Below are 25,486 nucleotides of genomic sequence, written 5' to 3' on the forward strand. Positions count from 1 at the left end.
ATGAGGTAAAGAGAGGGTATGAAGCAATGTGTTTCATGAAGACAGCACTCAGCTCTCTAACAGAGCTGCAGCAGGCAGTATCTTGGAAACACCCCAGAAAGTAATTTTACGGATGGCATAAACGCAGATAGCATAATGATGACAAAGATGTTGCCAGTGGACATTTCCCCTTCACACTAGAATGAGGTACCCATGTGTTTAAGGTGAGACTGTTGTCCATACCATCACAGAGCACAGATTTTGGGGACATTTCTAAAAAGACCAAAATTACAAAACAACACTACAACAGCAAGACAATTAGCAGAGCAGCAGACTTTGGCCTTTTTACGAATCTACTTGGAAGATAGAGAAGGACGTGGGATTTGAAAGATCTTGATCAGCTTTCATTCATTCCAGGTAGAAGCAGACTAAAGCCAAGAATGGGTCTAACTGGGCACAAGCTGATGTGTGTGTGTTTGTACTCACACACACATTGTGCACTGCAGTGGAAAAGGAAGCAGGAGAAGCTGTGAAATGTGGCATACTCTTTAAAACACAGGGCCTATTGTCTTACCTGACCAAATCTGCCTTAATCAGGTGCTGGCTCCATTTTAGCTCTTGAATACAAGCTCCTAGAGCTGCAAGGCACACAGTGCACTATAAAACCAAGCAAGTATAGGCCTAGCAGAGAAGGGGAAAAAACAGCCAAATACCATTTTGCTTTACCTGAGATCACTTTCACTTTAGTTCCTTTGCCCAGGTGAAAAGATCTTTTCACCTGACCAGAAAACAAAAGAACAGCAACAGAAAAATCAAATGGGAATAGCAGGAAGTGGGAGCAATGTAAACTGCCAGTTATTTTGTGCTTGCTTTTTTTTCTCCTTCTTTAATTTCAATTTGCAAAGACAGTGAAATGGAAAATGTGCCTCTAATTATTACCCCTCTGTGTTTCCTAAAAGCCTTTCTCTGAACTTTCAAGTCTCCTCAAGTTTCAGGTCCTCTCTCTCTCTCTCTGTCTTTTTCTCTCTCCCCCTTTTTTATTTAAACTAATCTAAAAAAGCTATAAAAAGCCTCTGACACTATAAATTTCCTTGTAAACCCTGGTTTTATAGGTTTAATTGCCTCATTTTACTGCCTTGCATGCTTTGTTCCTTCAGTATTTTAGAGAGCTGCCCCAGTATTTAGTACAAGCAGGCAACTTGGGGGAAAGAGAGGCCATCTCCAAGCCCTCTACTAGAATTTGGATGTGGTCAGAGCTTTGGCATGGTTAGCACCCTATGGAGACTGAGCCTTGAAATGGCTCCACTCAGACTCACACATGTGGGAAGTTGACCTAGACAAAAATGGAGAAAAACCTCAGCACTGGGAAATTCAAGTGTCACTTGGCATGGGATAAAATCACGCTCACAAGCCTTGAGGGTATGAGAGAAACCACAAAGGATCTCTCACAGGGGAAGGGGTGCTGGGAAGGTTCCTTTTGGTATTTCTATTACATGAATAGCTCTTTCTCAGAGTGTTTCCAAAGTATAATACAAGAATCCCAAAGAATCCTAAGCAAGTAGTAAGGGCACTCTTGTGCTAGGTGCTACATAAACAAGGTCAAAAAAATTGAGAACCTGGGCCAAAGAGCTCTCTGTCTCAACAACTATCATCTTCAAAGGTAAAGAGAGGCGTGTATGAAAATCCTAGCAAGATTTCCCCTTTATTCTTCATAGTCGGTAGGCTGTCTCTTGGTCACAGTGTTGATCCTAAAGCCTTGATGCCCAAGCAACTGGCAGAATCCACTTGTGCTTCAAACACACACATTTCCTAATTCTGTCACTATCTGCTAAACTGACTTTCACAGGTCTTAACTAGACACTGTGACTGTCCTGTGCGGTGCATCTTAGGGACAATCAGTGGGCAGAACAAGCTAGGATTTATCCTATCCATGTTCCATCCTTATCCCATGTGAAAAAAGAAAAAGAAATAATTCACTCCAGAGTTGAACTGTAGGGCACTAAATCGCACCAGGAGACATAGTTTTGAATCCCTGCCCTACATGATTGTAGAGGATGGACTTAGTCTAGGTCTTCTAAAGACAAACCTCTCAAGAAATGTCTACATTTGATCTCCAAAATCCTTCCACACTGCAGGACTTTCTTAATATAATCTGATCTTCTCTGTTCTCCTAATACCTTAACCTGTAGAACAGATGATTCTACTTTAAATAATACGTCAGATTTCTGGCTTAGATTTAAGAATAGAAAATTTGACTGATTTCTACAGCAAATTGGCAGAAGTCTGTTCTCTGCTATAGCATCCTGCAGGTCCCGTGCGTTAGAAGGACATACTACATGGCAACCCCAAGCTGCTCTGGAAGAGGCATTTTTTTCCTCAGGAATGGAACTGTCAAATGGATTTGCCTATTTGGGATTTTTCTCATTAAAGTACAAATAGAGCACCTTTATGTGCAGTTATTGTATAGGCACAGTCATCTTGCAGCAATGCTGTGGAAGCTTCTTTCTCACTGGCTTAAGCCTCAGATCCAAGATCTTAATGTAAAGTAAAATCAAACAGCACAACCTAATGCAGACCTTTCAGCGAAAGGGTAGGGCACTTTTCCCCTCGAGACAAAATCTTCAGAATCCATCTCATGGCTCCTGAAAAACATCAGATGACATCCTTGGCATCATCTAAGTCTAGAGATTTCTTTGATTATCACATCCAAGTGATCTACTAAGAACAACAGACTGTACAGGATTTTCTTTCCAAACTCCTTCCTTTCTTTACCAGTTCTAGTTCAGGCATGGGAAACAGAAAATACTAGAAAGAAGGGAGAAATAAATGAAAGCCTAAAAGCTTTCAAACAATTTGGTTTTGGCTTAACTGAGGAAATGGTAAAGGGATCCAAATGTGGGTTTTATTGGCAAATGAAGGTTTTTATTTTTTCTGTGTTTCCCTAAAGAAACAAGGCTTGTGAATCATGATGTGTAGGCATCTGTCACTACTTTTTGGTTTACAGTAACTTTAGACAATATTGAGCATTCTTAACCAAGTATGTCAGAGAGAAAGAAGTCTCAAGATTATTAAGTGTGTGTAAGTTTCATAAATGCTAGTCAGCCAGTAAAGGAGCAAGAAACAAATTTGTTTTCCCATGCTTAATCTAAACCATATAGAAACTTAAATTTCTTTATGCTGTTCACCAAGTTAACATTCTCTAAAATGGTTCTCCCAGCTCTGGTATAGGGGAAAGGGACATGCACACTGTATGAAGAACTGTTACCTTTGGTTTCTTCTGAATCTGCTTTTTCTGGTAACTGAAGTAAAAGAGTAGCAATCAATTCATTTTTCCAGGCCACTCATAATTTTATACACCTCTACTGGATCTCTCCTCAGCTACCTCGCAGGCTGAAGATCCCTGGTCTGTTTAATTGCTCTTCATAGCTACAATGCTTTTCCCTCTCCTCAGAATTTCTTTTGTTAGCTGGCTCCTATGAAGAAAAAAAGAAACATTCCTTAGTCACGGAAGGAGAATTTAAAAGTGTGTGTTCATACACATGCTATTCCCTGTGAACAAGCAGATCCTGAAAAAATACACTGCTTGTTTTAGTCATTAAGTTGCTGGCAGCAGGGCAGGCAAAGGGAACAACGATGGAAGCCTCAAAAGGGAAAGAAAGAGGAGGGAGAGGCACTTAGAGGATCAAAATCTGGAGGAAAAGTATGTTAAAAACAAATGAACTGAAGAAAGAAGTTGTTGTTGGTGAAGTTGATCCTTCATGCTGCCCTGCTATCTTGTAAAAGGAGTTTTATTTGCCTTTTTGTGGGAGTCCTGGGAGGAAACTATTAAAGGAACAGGCTTTAGGCAGTTTGTGGGGATGTGTATATAGGCATATTCGTGAGTGTGTGTGCGTGTGTGTGCTTGTGCATGCATGACTGTGTGTTTTCTCCCTCCCTTTTACAAGGGCCAGTTAGGTCGCAAGGTTAAAGCCAGGGGGGACTTAGTTTGCGTTGTAAGAATTTTTACAAAGTGTAAAGGATCAAAGTAATTAGCTAAGGGTGAGAGCCCAGGACTGTCAGAGAAGTAATGCAGCCCCTGCCCAGAGTCTTGATCGCAGCTGACCAGACTGAAACTCCAGATCCTGGGAATAAGGTAACCAACAGGTCTGAGCAGCACAGGGTGTGTTGCTAGATATGAGACTTGTAAGGAAGAGGAAAGGCAACATTTTGGATGGAGCGACTGGAAAATGTTCCAGGAGTGCGGCCGGATGAAGCACAGGAGCTTTTAGGTGCGAACATTTTAAAGCCAGCTGTCTGCTGCTGTGAGGGCTGCCAAACCACGCTGGCACTCTTCAGGGAGCAGGCCACTGCTTCCTGCTTCCAGCTGGCCTGCAAAGATTATCTGGAAGCGAGTCAGAGCTCTCCGTCCCTCAGCTTGGTCTTTCACAGCAAGAAGAAGACAGGCACACGGGGTGACAAAGCATCAAGAGAACAGTGGATCCCAGGGAGCAGGTCACAGCTACCCACAAGTGGCAGCCAAGCTCCTTCACGCTGGACTTCTTTATTGCCGTGCCAGCACTCCTGGCTGCCTGTTGCTCTCAGGATGCTCTCTTGATGCCGTCCAAATCAACAGCACTGCCACCTACAGCAGCTGTGCCAGGGCAAGTCTCCGTAGTGCCGGAGCATGGAAATTTCTCCTCTTACAGCAGTCCTGGGCTTCCTTGCCAAAACGTATGAGCAAGAAGCAGCTGAGTCACTCTCTTCCAGCTCCCCACAGGAAGGAGCTTTGCCTCTCTAAGCCCACATCACTTTTCTTGAGAAAGAAACTTTGATGACACAGATCTTCTCTGTCTATTGAAGTAACTCTGGTTTTCATTCCTCAAACGACAGCGGTATATGTGCATGCTATTCACCTCACAACAAGAAAATTCACTGTTACTTACATTGCACAATCTATCTGGTGATCTAGTGTTCCAGGTCCCCCCCACTCCTTTTTTTTTTTTTCTCCTACTGTAAAGAGAAATATCCAATATTGGGAAATACACGCTTGACACAAACTGTTATGGAGAAGTACGGGGATGAGAAAAGACCTCTAGCCAAAGAGATTGCCCTACCTACGCGTGACTTCCTCTGGTCCAGAGGTGGCTTCCATGTGTAAAAAGCCAAACTACAATGCAAATAAACACAGACTGCACCATGCAGAGCCTCCAAGTCCCTGGAGTCACCCGCATTTGTGATCGGCACTAGCAACTGAGAAGAACGGATTATTTTCTGTCTTGGAAACAGAGACCAAGGTCTTCCAGACAGCCACAGAAGAACTTGCTGGGCACTGTATGCTTCATCCAGCTAGGCCATCGGATCCCTCACCTCGTTAAACAAAACCATAGAGAAACTTAAATTGCAGGACCCGTTCAACAAAAATCTTATTAGCTGCCGCTATTAGAGTTCACAAAAATAGGAAGGAATTACAGAGTGAAACTCCAGCCATCTCTGCATCCCAGCTGGTGAGAAACCGTATGTCCACTTCAACCGGAACACTGGGGTGGCAGGAAGAGGCGGCATTTCTACACCCCAGCTCCAGCTGCTGTTTGAAAGAAAGGTATTTACTTGTGGAAAAGCTTCTTTTTTAAACTACTGCATTAGTTTTATTAACTGTTCATAATCTACATTTCACCTTTCCTCCCCAAATTATGCTCATCTTTGAGAGAGGAAAAAAACATCGATGCCTAACCACAACTTGGCTCAGAGCCGCCTTCTGTCTCCAGTCGCTGCGAGGATGAGTTAGTGCTCTGGAGGTGTTATCGATCTCCAGGCACGGATTGTCTGGCTGCATGCTCCTCGTGTCTCCTACCCTGCACCACTCCGCCAACCTGAGATCTTCCTTCCCTTGGCGTCCCCCTGCTTCTGAGCCTGTTTGAGATGCAAAATGTACAGCTGGCAGGTGTGGCTCCATGATGGCCCGCAGCCATTTATCACACAGTTCTCAATAAGCTAATAGCCCTAATGTGTGAAAATTGATTTCTGGGGTGAATGCAAAAGTCCCAGTGATTTACACTCTATTTCCAATTGATGAGGCTCAATTGATTTCAACGAGTACTAAAATATTTACCATAGTGAAAGCAGGGGGAGGGAGCGCGGTGTAGGACCGGGAACAGGCTCATCACTCACAGCGAGGCATCCAGCAGCACTTGTAAACAGCACCGTCAGCCCGTGGAAGGGCCCATCAGGAAATGAAGCGTTCGGTGCAAGAGGAAAACTACTGGGTCAGCATTAAGGTGCGCGAAGAAGGAAAGCAGTGACAAAAAAAAGAAGGAAAAAGGGATGTGTCATAAACACAGCCTTCCAGCTTTGGGGTGAGCTAAGATTCACAATGAGAATCATCTTAGGAATCCTGGAGAAATATCCCTGGGTGTGCTGCCAGGACCAGTCTGAACTCCAGGAGGTTTCACCCCTTCATGCAAGCATGCCCCATGAACTCCATGACTGCAAGGCTATGTTTGAGGTTAACGCGGAACCAAGGGCCAGCGAGCTGCCCAAACACCGAACCACAACCACCATCCGCTCTGAAGAAACCTCTCCAGAGCCAGCTTCCCATAGGAGAGATGTTTGTGCTGCGCCTCTTCACAGTCTGATGCTCAGGGCACCAGAGGGAAGCCACTGAGTGGGACAACACTGCCCACTACCTAATTCCCAAGTGGCAGCATCCACAAACCAATTGCCCTTGCGAAGCGGACAGGAGAAGGTGGAGAAGGGAATGGAGAACGGAGGTTGGAGCACTCTCACAGCCTACAAGCTCACTTGCTTCTATTTTCCTGAGACCTGCAGACTTACTACCCTTTATCCCAGTCCCTCCTTTCGCCTGAACCCGAACCAAGAAATCCAGCTCCCAGCTTCCCCTGCTCTTTCCCAAGCCATCCTATTCATCAATCCACTCCTCTCCTCCCTTTCCCTTGCCTCTGCAGGGTAAAGTTCCCATTTACCAGATCAAAGGTTAGCTCTTGTCAGACCAAAAGCTTTGATATACATCTCAGCAACTAATCATTTCCAAGTTCAGAGCTGACCCCATATCTTTGTCTTTGTCACTCAGAAGAGATTTCAGGGCTAGAGGCTTGTGAGCATTTCACAGAGAATGATGAAAAGCCATCTTTTAGCAATGGGGTCAGATCTAGATCTAGGTGTGAAACAGCTAATGGTCACTCGGTAGAATTTTTTCTAAGGGGCAAGGGATAGCTGGACAAGGGGGCTTTCGCCCAGCACACATCCCCTCAGGACCTTATCACGGGGAAGTGGAGGTGCTGCCCCATTCACCGCCCTGAGAACCTGTCTGCATGGGACTGCACCTGCAAATCTGGCAGCGTTTGGGTACTCATTTCCAGGTCAGTGCCAGCCCATTGAGCCAATATCGCCACACTCCTTGGGTTTATCGTGGCATGATCTATTCTGAGATCATCTCTCAGTAAGTGGTGGTGTATTTCCCGCATCACTCCGTCTTTTCTGACTTTTTGAAGACGCCTGCATAAGCAGAGTTTCTCTACCTCTTGTCATCCATCTACTCAGCCTGCTATTCATCCATGATGTCAAAATGCTCTGGAGACTATGAAGTAACAATAAACAAAGAGAATAAATTCAGCTAAAAAAAAATAAATTCTATTTCTACCAACTTCCCAATGCAGCAATGTCAGAAGATCAGGAGCACAACACGCACCGAGCTTAATGTACAGTGTGCAGTGACGTAACCCCTCCCAAATCTACTGCATTACTTGTAGATAACAGTGCCAGCTCCTCATCTGGAGAAGATCAGGACAAATCTGTTGAATCATCCAAACAAGAAGCTGCTTCAAAAACATTTGTGAAATCATAAAGGGAACAGCCAGATGATGAGCACTAGGACAATCCCAGCTAACAAAAAGCAAGAAGCCAATGGGGCTGTATTAGGCTGTAGCAGGCAACTCACTGAAAATTTAAACTTACCATTAGAAATTCTTAGCAAACTCCCAACCTGCCAGCTGCAAAGAAAATTACTGATCACTATTTACATTATTCACCTTTGTTATTCCGTTCTTCTTGGAAAGTGCAAATGAAAATACCAGCTTTGCTTCTCAGCAGTTTTGTAGGTTTTTTTCAGCCTTCGAATAGTCCAGTCTGACAGCTAAGCTTTGGGGTTGAACGCTCAGAACACCTCATTGCCATGGAAGTCTTTGTACTAAAACCTTAAACTTAAAACCTTGCCCTTTACTTCTCAACATACTGAATAGAAACACAATTTTGGCTGCTTCCTTCTCATCCTGGCACTCTATGGCAGATCCTTCAGCAAGAAGTTATTTGCCCGAGCAAAGATCCTTCTAGCTGCTAGGGAAAGAGCCTTGCTAGCACGTTTGCTTTTCTCATTTTGTTTGAAATGGCAGAAAAGGAGAGAAAAAAAGATATTAACGCTACCACCAAGTGAATATTGGTCAGCTACAGCAGTGATGAGTTCCATATAACAGCTCATCTTCCCTCTCACCCTCTGATTTTCCAGTTCCCTACTTTACGTAACTCCTTACTCTTCTTCTCAGTCTATACAGTTCCAAAGATCTCTCCCTTGCAAATTCAGGAGATAAGGGTGTGTAAAAAAAAAAGAAGAAGAAGAAAAAGCTACACCACCACCCATGTCTAATGGGCAAAACTAAAGCAACTCCAACTAAACTAAACTAAAGCAACTTCTTATTCCTCTGCCACTGACCTACTCCGTGACATCCAAAGCAAGTCACTTCATCAGTCCCTGCTTTCTTTCCCCTTTCTGACAAGCTACAAATTTGCGGCACTTGGAAAATTCAGTACAGTAAGCTCTCAGCAGTGTAAAGCAGCACTAATTGTTATTCACCTTCACAAAAAGATGACGTAGTGTTTCATCAGCAAACGTCCCCAAAGACAATTGAGCTCTCTAGGTGAAAAATGATACGCAAGTGCAAAGTGTTTTTTAAAAATACTGGAAATACATTTTATAAATAATAAAAGAGGAGAAACTTCCATTTTAGCCTATGTCTGTTCTTCTGGCCATCCTCATTCCCCCTTCCCCTGCTCACTCTGCATAGCTGTATAGAAAATCAGAATCCAGTCTCAGCAAATCCTATTGACTGTCTCCTGTCACTCACCTGATTAAAGGTTCCACTTACATCCAAATGGTTAGAGCCATGACTCTGAGCCATTCATAAAACTCGTATTGAAGGATTAGCTTTCACAAACTTTGCCTTAATGATTATGCATTCTATTGATCAGTGGGGGAAACTATAAAAATTGACACCAGAATAAACTTTGAAGGACTGCTCTCGCTCAGCAGAACTAGGATCAATTTGAATCGACCGGGATGATAGGGAAGGGGGGAAAAACAACTGCTCTCCATTAGCTGGGTGTAATCCTGATTAGCTAAATGTTTAAGTTTTTTTTTCTATCTGCCTCTATTTGACTGCTGAAATCTGACAGCATTTTAGCATGATGCAGACTATCAGACCTCGAGGTTAACTCTCTAAAATGCACTGGTGTATGCTCATTCCACCTTTGCTCCACAGATAAGCCCTCATTCATGACTGCTTTGATGCTGAGATTTTCTTATCCCCTTTCCCCAGTTTAAAACAATCCAACATACCACAGTGATTATTTTGTTCACGGAGGGAATAAGTATTAGCTACTGATAACAAAAAGGAAACAGCATGTTAATATGACATTCATTCTTAAAGTTAACCAGCAATTCTTTAGTTTTTACTCTTGGAATTCTTTTCCAGGGTAAAACCCTCTTTAGCCAGCATATGTATACATTCAGGTATCCAGTTTTGGCTAGCCTGTCCTAAAAAGGAAATGACTAGACACATGTACCCAGAAGTTCAACTGCTCTCTTAAATATTTCATTTGATTTAATAAAAGGGGAAAAAATCTTCTTCCCATAAAACTTTCCTCTTTCAAATTTTAGACCCTACAGTAGAGAAGATGACTTGCATTTACACATATGGTTTTCTATTGAGCAGACTCTGTTCTCCGGCTGCCAGCCTGAACATACAAACACATACACACCTGCCTTTCAACAGGCATCTGCAGGTTAGCTGCGATACCCATTTCCAGTTCCTCTTCTTCTTTGTATTTTACTGCCTAATCCCAATTATCTAATTTCATTTCAACAGTCGTCATGAATTTGAAACAGCAGTTGTAAAGATTGGTATATGGCCTTCCCAAGGCATTTCAGCTCCAGCACATGCAGAGGAAGAACAGCAGGAGCTCCCCGAGAGATTTTACAAGAGCTGCATCCAGAACCTGGATGACATTTCCACATGAGTAGCTGTCCTTTTCCAAGGAGTATGGATAAGATCCAGTCCAGCAAAGCCGATGTTTTAAATCACACAACGAACCTTACCTAGAGCCCAGCCTTCGTGGCCATTGGAGTGCAGCTCAAGTTTATATTATGCTAAGATATTTTCCCAGACTCGATTTCCAGGTGGTCACTTGAATCATTTGCAGTGGTCTCCTTTAACAGTGAGATTACCCACAGAACAAGTGATCCATTTTCTCTCGTTTGACACTCCTACCTACTGTTTTACGTGGTACCTCCGACACTTGGGCTAGTCTGAGGGAACAGGTTATCAAAAAGAGAACTGAGAATGAACCGATAAAAACGGGCAATTTGAAGCAGTAACACCCTTCCAGTAAAACAGGATGGCTATTTTTATTCTCCATAAAAATAATTTTGGGGTTATAAAAATTAAGCAATGGTGTGCAACTGAGCTGGATTCATGTCAGCTAATTTTAGCAGTTGGGAAGGGAGATCTAGCCAAGGCAGTCACCTAGCCTTACTGCTGAACCACTGGCACAGGAATCCCCAGGAAGTAACACAACCCATCCATTCTAGATACCTTTTGGGGGACAAAATGGCTCACCTTCTAAATAGGATGCACTAGACACCATCTCTGAGCTATCTCTATGGACCCAGGAAGAAGCAAAAAGTATGGTCAAAACACGTGGCCGAGGTCCACGTGATGAATACAGACAGCATTTAAAAATAATTCTCAGATGTCTTCAAAGACAGAGGCTCAGCAAAAGAACAAAACTGCGTACTCAATAACAACTTCAAAGGCCCCAAAGATAAACTCGGAAGTAAAGCCGATGTCATGAAAAGGAAGATTGCTGTAGCTTAAAGTAAAACAACGGGTGGATTACGCTGACCAGAAGCTACAGCCAGACATATTCAAATTAGCAGCTAAATACTTAGTCATGGTAATTAACTGTTGCAACAGACTGCTAGGATATGTTGGACATTGCCTACTTCTGAACGTTTGGAAGCTTTTCTGGAAGACGTATCTGCCACTTGTAACTAAATGCATTCCAACACACTCGCTTGCTTTGCAGAACAATTCAGACTGGATAATACATAGCTTTGACCTTTAATGCTATCAATTTATGAAAAGAGGCTTATTCTCATGATTGGAATAAAAAAGCCAAGCACGTAAACACATCTTCTGACAAACAAAATTTAAGAAAAGGCATAAAATGAAAATTCAATATTACACTTAAAAGAAATACAAACAAGAACTATCATAAATAAAAATATTCACAATCTTAACTGCATACAAGTTGCAAGTAAAGACCAAGTCAATGTCACCCTTTGAACGTTATTTATATAAGTGCTCTCTAGTATTCATTCTACTCCCAAGGTTCTCTAACAGTTTCTAAAAGCTCTCAAAGTGATGAATTTAGACTAGATGATGTTCTCATTTAGACTGGTGGCTTGAAAGAATACGTGGAAAATCTTTAAGTTTTGCAGCAGCCTAAAGAAACATATCTATGGTTGAACTTATAAAATAAAATAATGATATTACTAACAGGAGTGATCCATAATGGATGCAAGTTGAGTAAAGATGACTTAATTGCTGATCTAAGGAAAAGAAAAACCATAGCTAAAGTGTTTTGCTCCACAAGGCAAAGCAGATAGAGATATATGGGGATGATAAACTGATTTGGCAAAATTCATTCCAAATCTATAGATGGTCAATAAGTCCTTGTGGAAATTGTTGGAATATGAGGTTGCTGGCATTCGGCAAAAATACATTAATAGACATCTAAGTGGTTAAGATCATTTATTAACAACGTAGTTTTAAAATATTATGACATGACTAAGCTGGTTGTATTGGAAGCCCTGCTCCATACAGGCACAAAGTATCCGTCAGATTTTTAAAGTCATTTGCAATAGCGCATCTCATCTGAGCTTAATACAGTCCTAGGGGTGGCATGAAAGCGTGCTGACGCGGCACGCAGCCATCGCTGGGCCAGGGCCTTCTCTTTGGCCTATTCATCCTTAAGAAACAAGAAGGAAGTGCTCTAGGGCACAAGTGTCACGGAAAGCCAGACGAGATGGATAACAAAAGTCCTCCTAAAACCAAGTGGTCGTTCTGCTTGAAACTCTTTAGGGAACCTCAAGAGCTCTCAAGCTTTGAACCCCAAACATATTTTCTGTTCCAAGTAGTTCCTTGTCTAATCCAAGCTCACCACACCTGAAACCACTGAAAAATATCCAAGCAATGAACGCTGAACGAAGCAGGAAGCTAACCCCTCCAGACTCTTATCAACACCACTGAATCATTCTGCCCAAGAATGAAAGTTGTTGGGGAACGCTCACAAGGAGAGGCTACATCTAAGCTTCTGGGACATCACCAGATAGTGGGGTGAATATTTATCTTTCTAAAGAGCAACCAGGAAAAAAAGTACATTCCCTTTGCAGTTGCCAGTGATAATGGATGCTGTGTGAGCTAAAAACCCAGCAGTTAAAAGCTACATTTATTATCACTCTATCTCACACCAGCAAATTTATGATCCCTTCCAGACCTAAAACATCAAAGCAGAGCAGGAGTCAGAGCCTTTTCAGACTGTTATTTTTTTTTCTTCTTCTTTTCACATAGATTGCTTTATTTATTTTTTAAAAGGAGGTGGGCATTAAAACCAAAATCTGACCTTTGATCCCCTGAGGCAACTCATTACTTACAAGGGCAAATAGGGAGCTGAAAGTTTTTCCTGCATGAAACCGTAAATAATTCTTACATACATCCACAAATCACTCTAGGTTGGTAAAGTAAATAGTAATTGGTAGGTTTCTCCCTAGAGGCAGGTCTGAAGCGGGCTGTAGATTAGAGTTAGGGATTTTTTGTTTAAAACCATGTTTCCCTCAGCCCAGTGCTCCAGATGCTCAGGTAATACGTGAAGTTTTGGAGGTTTGTGTACGGTAGGATTGTGGGGAGGGGAAAGATTGGCCGTTTTTCTTATGTTTGGCAATTTCTCATGTTGGAATTTAAGAGATTCACAACTTTAGGGCAAAGGGGAGCATTAAAAAAATTAAATGCCGCATATGTACAACAGCCTTTTCCCTGCACAATCAAGGTTTAAAGAAGGGACGTTCTTCACACCTTCTGAATAATCAGCCCCATTGATTAGTTTGAAGAAGTAGCAGATTATTGCCTCCAACCCTGTTTTTTAATGTGAATGAACCACCAGAGTTAAACACAACGCACAGGCACTACACATTATCAGCTTTCAATGTTCAATAAATTTTACCCAAAGCACCTGAAGTCTACCAAAGTTCAAATCCCTTTTCAACCATCACTGTTTTAACTGTTATCCAAATGCTTTTATTCAACATCAGTCATTCAGAGAAATCTAAATAAGATATCTGTACTTGTTACTGGAGGAATACAGCTATTATAGCTGACCAGCTAATAGAGTGAGAAGGTGCACTAAGATTATCAACACCAGCTGACATCTTCCCATGCTGGACCAATCAGACCTGCCTATCATCAAAATAGGATTACCCAGTGGTGCACTGTCACAGCACAGTGATTTTCTCTGCAGGAAAATTATTTAAGAGCTTGCTGATAGCGTGTCAAAGAAAAGCCATCAAATGTAGAGGAGCTCTGTGCAAAACACCATGATCCCAGGAAAAAAAAAAAAAAAAAGGATACACAACTGTTACACTTTGATGAGAAAGGTCAGAATCATAAGGATAGCGAGAAAATGGAGCAGGAAAGTGGATGTTTATAAGTGTGACTGACACGTTTCTAACTGCATGGACTGACTACAGGCAAACACAGTTATTTGCAAGGAGAAAACTGGTCCCAAGCGTGGTTCTATTTCCAAGAAAAAACAGGGGCCATAAATCCACATTTAATAATTGAAACAAATGGCCTGACTTCCAGCCAGGCTGAGCACAGTGTACTGAAGAAACCTAAGGTATTGATTAAGACATGGGATTTTTGTACCTGGCCTCTGACGTCTTTGAAAACTTCAACCTCCAACGCTAAAGCCATGTGTGGAGTTTCATCTTAGACAACATTATGTTTGAAATTTTTTAGGTTTACCTTTCAGGCCCCTTCAGTCCCAAGATCTAAGACCCTTAGCATGTACCAGAAGAACTGCCAGGAGTTCTGCTGAGGACCCAGGAGACAACACAGCAAAATATGCAGGAGTTGCACTAACCTTCTAATGCAGCAGCCTCTGTTGTTACATGCCCTCTGTACTAGGCATAGCTGGTATATAAAATTGCACTAACTTGCACTACTGAAAATTGGAGTAGCAGAAACACTTGGTGTTTCCATATCTCTGACCTACAGCTTTCCCCCAAAGGATTTACGCTCTGGGGCAGGAACGACAAAGCCATACACGAAGCTGGTCCTGAACTGCTGCAGTTTGCATACAGAATTACTAAGGTAAAACAAAGCAATGTGCTTACTTTTAATAAATCAAGTTGAAAAATATCATCCATTCAGAGTGTGCTTCACAAGAAGTTCAGTCATCCTTCCTGAAATAATGGGAACCCAGGCCTTTATTTAAGTACATAACAAGAAAGTGATTTATTTTCAATCTCCCAGTGAATCAGGAAATTGTTTCTATTCCCAGACAGAGAACAGAGGCAAAGATAGATTAAACACCCAAATATCACACTAGAAGCCTTTGGCAGAGTAGGAAACCGAACTCACCCCTCCTTTCTGAAACGTAGCTCAGCTTCTTAAACATCAGACCATCATTCCAACCCTCACGTGATGCAGAGACACATACGCCACCTTCTGTGGGGCTCAGAAGCATGAAGGCAGCAGCTAGTAAAAGATTCCTGCTGGCCCAGACTCAGATCCTGTCTGGACTCAGGGAACAGGTTTCTGGTTTCAAAAAGCGCTGAGCTGAAGTCGGTTTCCATCAGTTGCAACCTTTTTAACAAAACAGGGAATTTTCTCCAGCAAGTAAAGCCATAAATCAGGACATCTCCCGAGGTTCTTTCTTTTGTTTTCCTTTTTTTTTTCTTCTAGTTAGTGTGCCCTCCCTCCCCTTTCCATCCCTCCAGACTTACTTCATAAACATTAGCTTTCAAGCATCTCTTCCCCCAGAGGACATATCATAAACATCATGTTAAATATTTAGAACAGGAAACCACCTCACTTTTCTAGCTACATAAAAGCTATCTTGGGAGGGTGCACTTTCTGTTCTTATGTCTTTTATTTATTTATTTCCTTGTGCAGATCACTTCAATAATCAGGGAGCTTACATTTGCCAGGGACATTTGACAACAGTGTTAAAAAGCCCCCCTGAACCTGGCCAAAGGGAAATAATCTGGGATACCTCGGGGTTAGGCAGTGCCTCAGAAGCACCCTGCTCCTTGCAGTGCCTTCGCAGGCCTCAGACAGTCACCACCAGGTCACCACAGGGCTCGGATGAGGGCCTCAACAATAACAAGGCAAGGCCACTTGGCAGCACTGGCTGCATCCACGTTAACGTCCAGCTTCTGGCTTGCTCACCTCAACTTCCCTGAGCATCCCCTGGAGCCGCTAAGTTCACATGTAGCAATGAGCTTTAATAACGGGCAAGCATTAAACACCACCAAGCCCCCCTCACGCTCAGTTGTAAACACTGGCAGTTCCAGGCTAGATTCAAAGCCAGACGAGTCAAAGGTATACAGCACAAAAGCCTTTTTGATGACTTCAGATGAAGGAGGATTTCTTGTTTCCCTCTCCTGTGATATGCCCCATGCCCTCACCCCACCTGGATTCATATAGGCAGACCAAAGGCTTTAAGCAGAGGGTGCAGTCCCAGCTCTGGGCACCTCTCCGTCCCTCAGACACCACGTTACCTCAGGACTCCGGCCACCTCAAACCGCTCCGGCCTCAGACTCACGACTGCCCTCGAGCGTTTATGGGGCTGTCCTCTTCCCTGCTCCTCCCCACACGTAGGCAGTGGCAGCAGCCCGGGCTTTGGGCCCATGCACACGCAGGACAAGGGCCCCCCCTCGCGTGACGGGGACGTGGTTGGGGCAGTGGCTGCAGGCCGGGAGCCAGCTGTGGACAGGAGAAGGCATTTGCTCAGCCCACACACTGCCTGTCACTATGATACAGTTTAGATCCTAACCAAACACCTGACGCTTCAGTTACCCCAATGCTTTATATTCTTAGGAGATTTCACAAACTAAGCCACAGACAAAGACTATGTATTCCTCCCATTTAGTGTGACCTTGCTGCCGTGCCCACCACACCGCCCAGGATTTTGTTCAATCTTCCCTTGAAAAATCCCACCTATTCTGCTGACTCCTCTAGCAGACAAATCCACATCCCCAAAAAACTCCCCTTTGCACTTCTAGTCACTGGTCCCAGCTATTCTTTTGGCTCCCGCTTCATCATTCTTCTGTGTACTTTGTGTGTGCCCATCAAACGCTGGCCTCTTACTCTACCATGCTGCACGTCGTTCGTATAAACTAAATCTGATGAACTGAGAACCTTTCCCCATTAAGTTGGTCTCTGGAGACCTTTAATATTAATTTACTTCATTTTAAGCTTCCAAATTTTGATAAGAAGTTGGCAAAACCTGAACTTAACAGTCCGACTAGCCACCAAAAGCACCAAGGCCATGGAGAAAACAAAGCAAAAAATCAGTACTGCAGCCCCTAAATTACCTTTCTCTTCCACAGCACATTGCAAGGTCGCAGTAATTCTTTCTCCACCATCTCCCCCTTCATCTGCCTGGCCCAGGGGAAGGCAGTGAGGGAGTTAGGCAAACCATGAAGTCCCGCTTCAGTCCTGTTTTGAAGATTTAAAAGGTGCAAAGGGGTTGATGTTGGCTTTTCAGATGTGGACAAATCTCACCCATTGTACTTAGGTGAACCAAATTCTCAGTGATGCAAACTGAAAATCCTTGCTAAGTATGCACGCAAGAGAAAGAAAAACAAAGACCATAAAGATTTATAGATTGCTTTAAAATGCATTCACCCTAAACCATGAGCTGCTCCTAAAAGCACTACCTACCTGGCTGAAAAGCTGTAGATACCTGAAGGATTCCTTCTGCTGGAGTGAGTGCTTTAGTGAAGATCAACAGAATTAACAAGCTAAACTTCAGAGTATTAGTTCAGTACCTCATAAAAACAATAACATTAAAAGTTTTATGTCTTTGAGTTATATGTTTATACTAAAAAGGACTTTTTAGGCCCTAGGGACGTACAGGACCACAGTGGTCCACTTCTTTATACTTAACGCCTAACACTTCTCACTGAGTTACATCAGCTGCTTGCTGCCAGGTCCACAATTGTGGCTACTTCGAAACGCACCCCTTCAAGAGACAAACCCAGCCATCAGCATAAACATTCAGTTGGGCAGGGGTCTAAATCTTCACACATGGTTTACCAGGCTGTGCAAACTCTGAGTTGGCGAAACAGACCTACAAATCTCTACAAGAACAAATGCCCTTGCACAATCCTAGTGTTTCCTGCTTTTAGTTAGGATAAAAACGAGGAGAAATAGCAGTCTCTATGGCACTAAAAGCACGTCCACTTTCACTACGTCAGAAGTGGGATCATGAATAGAAGTGTGTGAAAATAAAATGCACAAACATCAAAAAATAACAACAGATCATATTTTGTGATCATTTTGTTTCAGGCAGGAAGGCTGAGGCTGGTTCTAATTTGAATCTAACCAGTTGGCCAGGCCCTACCTTATATATTATCTTTGGAATGTGAGTCATTTTGTTGGCTTAGTTATTTCTTCTTCTGTAACATGGCACTCCTGACTGCAGCGGTATGTGGGAGCTATTTTTATTGGGTAGTAGTGAAAGGAAGTGATGGATAGAGCTGGTTGGGAACATTTCAACAAAACATTTTTTCATTAGAATTTCCTAGTTGCTCAAATGTGAAGTTGTTCACACTGAAATGGTTGGTTCCAGCCAATTTTTTATTTGAAAACAAAACTTGGAAAAAAAAAATCAAAATAGCCAATTCTAGTGTTTCTAAACAAAAAAGTTCTGCTGTTTCAGCCAAAATAATTTTGTTTTGAAATTAAGAGAGAAAAATTAAGTCAAAACAGAAACAAAATGTTATTTGAGAAAGACCAGACAAGCCTGATGAAGGAGCCATCCAAAGCATGCAAAGCCAAATACGTCCTCTGCGTAAGTATGTACTTGATTTTTTTCCCTTTAGATTTTAAGTTCTTAGATGTTGTCAAGCCTTTGGCTTTTCATCTCAGTTCAGAACAGTAGTTCCTTTTCATGGCCTCTTCGAGAATTTTAAGAACATCAAAACCCTCCTCCTGCTTCTTTGGCAGAACAAGCAGAGCACTGTATGAGCATGGGCTTGGGAAGGCAGAATCCGTGAAACACCTCCTGGTCAGGGTCATCTTGGTACTGTAGCACACAGTCCCTACCTGATGTGGTGTGGTCAAACGCAGATGGTAAACCACATGTTGGAAACCTACCAGTCCCAGGTGCCCACAAAAGCCAAAAATTAAAAGGGTGTATCCTCAATGGATGACCAGCCACTCCTGAGACCCTGCCTTTCCCTGTGGGCTTTTCGTAACAGCTTTCAAAAGCACGGCCAGCTACATCTTAAGCAAAGCTGGCCAGTGATCTAGGAAACTCTTCAATTATAGATGAGCACCAATAAACAGCCAGTGACTTGCTGGAAATTATGAAGTATAAATAATTGAGAAGCAGGGAGTTGGCCCAGAGGTACCCTTCTCTCTTGCTGATTCGTCTTAATGCATTTCCTTGATGCAACTCCCTGCTGTGTACCTAGCGCTGAAGGGAGCTGCAGGATAATGGCCCTTGAAGAATATGCTGACCTGCTTCTACATGGAGTTATAAATACGTGACCATCTACCAACCTGAAAGGTGCAACAAAGGCAAGGGGGTTAACTCAGGGAGCCCAATTCTCATCCGACTTCCAGCAAGGAAAGCAGTAATTGCATTTGAGTACAAAGGGGTTCTCCTGTCCCAGTGGAGAACAGTGTCTAGCAGCAGCTTGTGTGAAAGGACTGAAGTATTTATTTGCTGCTGCTTTTGCATGGTGTCATTAAACAGGAGACTCAATTACTAGAGTGCAGGAAGCTGCCCTCAGTTATTTAATGGGCTGACACCCTGAGCCCTCCTGTGAGAGGAAAGAGTTAACTTCAGAGATTCTGGTCTTCCAGCCTCGACAGCTAATGATCTGCAATGGATTTTCATATAGATGAATCCCAAAATGAGAGAAGCAAGCCTTTATTGGGGCTGCAACTCTGAGGCAGGACATGAAACAGAACCTGAAAGCTCAGCCCTCCAAAGAAGTTTCTTTGTGGGTGAACAGGGCTTTGGCCAGAGCTTCTCCCTTACTGCAACGGAAAAAGATCTTCTGGGTAACACAGAGCAAAATTTTCACCTTTGAGACATTTCTATGGAGCCTGTCAGATGAGAAAATGTTATCAGAGAGGATAATTTCTTCCTGCCCTGCTGGGTCAGAGATGCTGACAAAAACCAACCCAACAGGAAGATGTAGAGCAAGGACCACAGAGGCTATTTGTATAGAATCAAGAGCACCTGTCTATGCTCGGTCATGGATGATTCTAAAGGAATTTTATTAACACCCATCAGTTAACAGCTGTCTCACATCTTGCTGCTTATGCCATATTAATGTTTAATATAACTGTGGATGCTGTCACAATGTACATAAAATTTGAGGTCTCACTTAAAACTTGTAGCAAAGGTTCCCATTCAGTAACAAAGCATTGGGTCACAATTGTATCTATTTTCATGAGCTTTAAATGTGTCACTTAGCTTTATGAAAGTCTTTTGGCTCTTGCACTGAAAAAGAAATGCCTTATTTATCTCAGGTGTACACACTGGAAACAGGGAAGGAAAGAAGCTGAAAGGCAGATGAAGCACCTTCATAAGAAGTTTCTGATAAGACTTTCAGAGCTACTAAGGAAACTGGAAATTAAAGCATAGGATGAATCAGATCTAACTAAGATGTCTAAAACTGAGGTGTCTAATTAAGAGCTAATTCTCCTGTATTTTATTTATAGCCTTGGTAAAAGGGATATGATGTTTGCCTCATTATAAAACAGGCATCTTAGACCAGTCATATGAAGTGCCCTCTGGAAGTGTCTGATTGTCACCACTGACTCACATCAAGTGACACTACAATGCTTTCTTCCAAATTTTAGACACTTAAAGGAAGGTGACACAAATGAACTGTTTAAATTCTCATAAGACACATTTCCAGTTCTATCACAACAGGCAGGCCTCCGTGAATACTGTGCGTCACCCCTTGATGCCAGAAAGCTCACATACGCTGGTCAAAAGAAGAAAAACAAATATTTAAAAAAACAAACCAAAATAAAACAAAAAGGTTCAGAAAATCAGTGGGAAAGAAGGCTGGGGATGGCTACTGCTTTGCTCATGCGGTCCACCTGACCACAACTCTTTTTCAGCCAAAGAGAGCTCAGAAGTGTGGGGATTTCTAGGGACTCCTTCAGGCAGCAGAACGAGGCTAGCATGGAGGGAGGCTGGGTTTCAGGTAAGACGTTTTACCCGGTCTTCTGAAGGGCTTACTTCATTCTAAATTATTCCAATCAATAATGGCACAATATTCTCTTTTACATGAAGATAATCATGACAATTTTAAAACATCCGTGTATGTACAGTTATACACAGAGGGGTTAGGATCACCTGAGAGAAGACTTCTTACTCCTTTAGCACAGCACAGAGCACACCAACATCTCGCCGTGTGACAAAGATGCATCATAGCTTACCGAGCAAATAAAGTAAACATTCACGTAGGGGTAAATTTAGCTGTTGGCAATAATCAGGAATTTCTTATTAAAGAAAAAAAGCATGTATTCTGCCCCCCCAAATACCCGAGCAGTCCCCTCAGCCCCCTCCCGCACAGCAGAAGCGAGCAGTTTGCAGCAAAGCCAGCTGCAAGAAAGGAGACTTAAAAAGCATCAGGCGGCCGCAAGACACACAAAATCCTCCTGGACTAATGAGGTGGCTGCAGAAGGAACTTGGAGCTGGCAGTGTCTCCAAGGCCAGCATCAGGGCAGGATGGGCTGATGAAGTCTGAGTAGATGCCACAGCTCGTAGCTTTTAAGGTCTAAGTAAACAGTGTAAAGGGACATGGAACCAGGGCTCAGTATGCAGATTTTGCTCCATTACATTTCTGAGCTGTTTTTTCTCTTTTCACTCCCAGCTATGGAAGACGCCAAAGCTGTTAAATATCAAGCATGTATAATGGGAATCCCATAAGCTGGGGGAATGGCCAGGATTCAAGGATATGTCCAGAGCAGAAAAAAAAAATAGAAAGAAAACTAAGAAAGAAAGAAATAAGCATGGAGACGTGGGTGGATGAGGAGGAGGAGGGGGAGAGATCAGACCCACATCTTCTCTTTTGTTGTTCTGTTTTTTCAGGTCATGGTTTAACAGCACCAGAGTTGTTATTACTGCTGCTTTTGCTATTGTTATTATTAATTATAGCTTTTACCCTTGGTCCTAAGAATCTGTAAAGAACACAGACCCATTTATGCTAGATACTGCAGGTGAGCATGCATGCTGCTGGCCAGAGGTCTCCTCCGCAGAGCTCTCTCTGGGCTCTGGGCAGAGCACAATGTATGTCAGCCCAGCATCAAAGGAAGCAGGGGTGCCCCCAGACCTGCCCCCCTCCTTACCAGGCTGCTGTCACTGGAAGAGTCTTGCCCCAGCTGCTGGACACTGCCCTACTCTCTTTCAAAGACAGCTTCCTTCTGGGCACCAGACTGCATCACCAGCACAATGAGAGCAAAAACCAGCTCCTGCCTTGAGGTCTAGGGGTGACACGTAGCAGATGATGGCATGGGAGGCTGTGCTGTGCTCCCCATGCATCCTAAGACAGGGTGTGAAGGTAGGACATGGTCATAGAATGAGATAGGAGAAGAGTGCGTAATACAGTGGGTTTTGAATGATGCCGGAGACTCATTAATCTGATAATCCAGTCATATTCTCCAGACTGGCAAGAAACCCCTTATCACACAGGATTTCTCTTAATGCAGCCTCAAAACTCACAGCCTACACATAAAAAAATATAAAGGCCATTGCCTTTTTCCCATACTACTTGCATGCTTTTAATACAGGGGACAGGCTGAACTGGGGAATCCCAGCACAGTCCCAATCCAGTGGAGCTGCAAGCATTAGGCATTAAGAGCGGTGCAGTCGGTCAGAAGAAAGGGTCCTGCTACTGCCCAGGCTCCAGCAGTGCCTGGGGAAGGCTGGAAAGAGCAAAGGGACTGATGGGATCCCTCAGGACTAGACACAGTCTCACATTTTAGCAGTGAAAAGCTACTAGCACTTGCACCGAAGGGAGAACAATAGCAACAAACAAAGCCTTTGTCTTTGCCCCCTTTTTAGAGCCAGGTCCTTTCTTTCCATCCCATTCTAACACCATCAGCTGGGATCCTGAGTACCTAACTCTGGTTAACGAAACCATTCCTCAGTATTTTCCAAAAACATACTGTTTTTTTTGCCCCACTTTTTTTTTCCCTGCTGGGAATTAACTAGCAACTTAGATAGGCCCCGGACAAGCAAAGATGGCAGGAGGGAATCCTCTGGAAGAGGTAACAGGAGAGTCAGACAAAAAGCTCACAGTAAAGAAAGATAAACTGATAGAGCAGCTCATGTTATCTCACTGAAGATTCAGTTGACCCGTGCGTTATTTTTAAGCATGTTTCGTGAATTAGATACTATTTTCTGCATTTAAAAGATGGAAGAAATGAGGTACATGGCCAACTAAGTCCTTTGTTCAAGATTACAGAAATCTGAGGCAGAACCAGGACTTCAACCCTGATGCTATGTGTGCACATCCTGATAGTACTAATCCCAAGGCAGACTTGTTGAAGTCTTAAGCTTACCTTCAAAAAATCATTGTATCTGAACTATACTAAGAAATCTTGAAGATGCTCTTTGCTCACTGTTTACAGGGAAAATACTCTTGAAACGTGAGCTTACTTCTAAAATGTTAAGAAAACAAAAAACAACAACAACAAAAAAACACAACCAAAGCCTCCAGAAAATAAACGGAGGCTCTGAGGCTCTCACATAACGTTGTGATTCCAGAAGCTGGCACTTCACACCAGAGCACACACTTGCACGCTGCATAGTTTGCAAGCTTGCAGAAAGAAAACAAACCTGGCAATGCTGCAGACAGACAAGGCTACCAGAAAAAAGTAGCAGTTCTTCCCTTCCCATTCCAGTTTGCTTGGGTTTGTGTAGGAAAAATGCACTAGGAGGAGGGAGGGGGAAGAAAAGCTATTTTTATTTCCTCAGCCACTTAGCTAAGAAATACATCAGCAAATGCAACTTGGCCCAGGTCTATCGATAGCCATAAAGAGGCTCCTCCTTCTCACCAGCATTTCTTTCTGCTGGTTTGCTTAGTTTGCACAGGTGAATCTGAAGTACAGTTGCTGCTGAATCCCTGATGAAGCCATTTGATCTCAGCACAGCTCTGATTAAACAAGTGACTATTTTCAGTCCATCAGTCAATGTCAAATCTCAGACAGAGACAAGCACACTGCGAAACCCTGTGGCTTCAGCCCCGACTCACTGGCCAAGTCCTGAGGATCAGGACGGAGGCGTGTTTCTGGAAGCGGTTTACATCTTGCACAACAAAAGGAGGACAAATGGAAGGAGGAAAATCTCACCATGCCACTGAGAACCCTGATTTGGAGCTGCCTCACCCCTTACACTCCCAGATTCATTACAAAGATTTGGGAAATAAAGGAACAATTTAATAGGAAGACAAGATGCACTTAAATACACTGAAAAAGAACGGACAAGCACAATTAGCACCATGGTAAGAATCACTGCCTCTTCAAAAACATCTTTCCTTACCTTCTTGAAACCACTTCCCTCTTTTCAGGCATAAGTCCAGAAGGAGAAAAAGGATATTTTCCCTCCTTTTTGATAAAATAATCCATTTTACTGCTTCAGACAAGCTGTTATTCATCTTGAACCTGTCCATCCCTCCCACTGGGAGCTCCAGATTGATTTACCAGCTAATCCGGTTAGCAGCTCCTGCCAGCCACGGCATTCCAACATCCCCTAATACAAAGCAGAGGACAAACTGTGTAGGCATATACGTGTGTGTGACAGAGAGCATGTGTATGTTTGTACATGCATGTGTATCTGTGCGTTTGGGCCAGAAAGTGAGAAAGCAACAAAGAAATTGTTAACTCAGAAGTCCCTTTCTACTCTCAGAGCAGAACTACACTTCCAAGCTGAGGAGCAGAGAAGCTCTAGCAGAAGCTGCTAAATACAAGAACACAATGCTAACAGCAAAGTAGCACCGACTCTGCAGACCTCCTCCATACCCCCAAGCTTTCTGGTGCTGGTGTGAAAACAATCGTCCGATAATCCCTGAGATTTCACAAGACAAAGTATGGGTGGCAACAACACAGCGTCCTATGAACCCTTATACAGTTTTACCTATATTTGCTGACAGCCCTGCTTCACTCAACTCTCCAACCAACTAGCAGTATCTTTCCCTTTCCCTCGGGTCAGGCAGCTGGTTATATTACAAGAAAAAAAAAAAGTGGCAAAGATCAAAACTGCTATTGCCACATCTGCCACCTGTGACTCTGGCAGCAATGCTCAGTGAACAAGGAATAAATGAGGTAAGAAGAAAAAAGAACAGGCTGGTGCTGCCTGAATAGTATCACTGTCCCAGGATTTCCGACTGTACTGCAGTTGAGGTTAAAGCCTCACTGGAGTAGTACTGCAACATTTGGGGCCGTGCTTCCAAACAAGCATCCCTTTTCTAGGAAGACATTTCTGATAGCTCTGCATCCAGATTCCTATTCCTTGACAGAAGACAACACTGTTAGAGAGGCCGTGGGAGTATTTGGAAGACTAGGTAAGAAGCAGAAGTGTGGACATACGAAGAGGATGCATATGCATATACAAGACATGCCTGAGTATATCTTTGTGAGAAAGCAAGTGCGAGTATGTGCCCTTGCTGAGCGTTGAGACATGCCATGCTGTTTGCATGTTGTTACAAGCACATGGGATTGTTTGCAAAATGGCTTCAGATCAATGGGTCGACTCTCCAGTTGCTAAGCCCCTGCTGCTCTGGGTTCGCTATTCTTATACCAGGAGCTGCTCTAGCCGTACCGGGAAGGTACAAGAGCAGAGAAGCACACTAAGTGGGAAATGAGCAAGTGTCACGAAACAAAATCAATAGCCTGGAGCCAAAGCTGTTTCTCTCCCTTTCCTG

General features: G+C 43.2%; 1 protein-coding gene across 20 annotated transcripts in view; it reads right to left on the bottom strand.

Annotated features, from left to right (window-relative positions):
• TBX3 (T-box transcription factor 3) overlaps window positions 1–25,486 on the bottom strand; it is a 273,513-nt gene that overhangs the window by 220,894 nt on the left and 27,133 nt on the right. For 14 of the 20 annotated variants that reach the window (XM_083804575.1, XM_083804571.1, XM_083804580.1 and 11 more), the window contains 2 exons: window positions 3,245–3,452; window positions 2,556–2,621 (listed from right to left, as the gene is read on the bottom strand). The exons of 2 other annotated variants lie outside the window; for them this stretch is intronic. The gene's annotated coding sequence lies outside the window, so the exon portion shown is untranslated. The remainder of the gene's footprint in view (window positions 1–2,555; window positions 2,622–3,244; window positions 3,453–25,486) is intronic. 4 more of the 20 variants (XM_083804574.1, XM_083804567.1, XM_083804568.1 and 1 more) reach the window with 2 other exon arrangements.

This window comes from Anser anser, assembly GCF_964211835.1.
Source record: "Anser anser genome assembly, chromosome: 18".
Lineage (NCBI taxonomy): Eukaryota > Metazoa > Chordata > Aves > Anseriformes > Anatidae > Anser > Anser anser.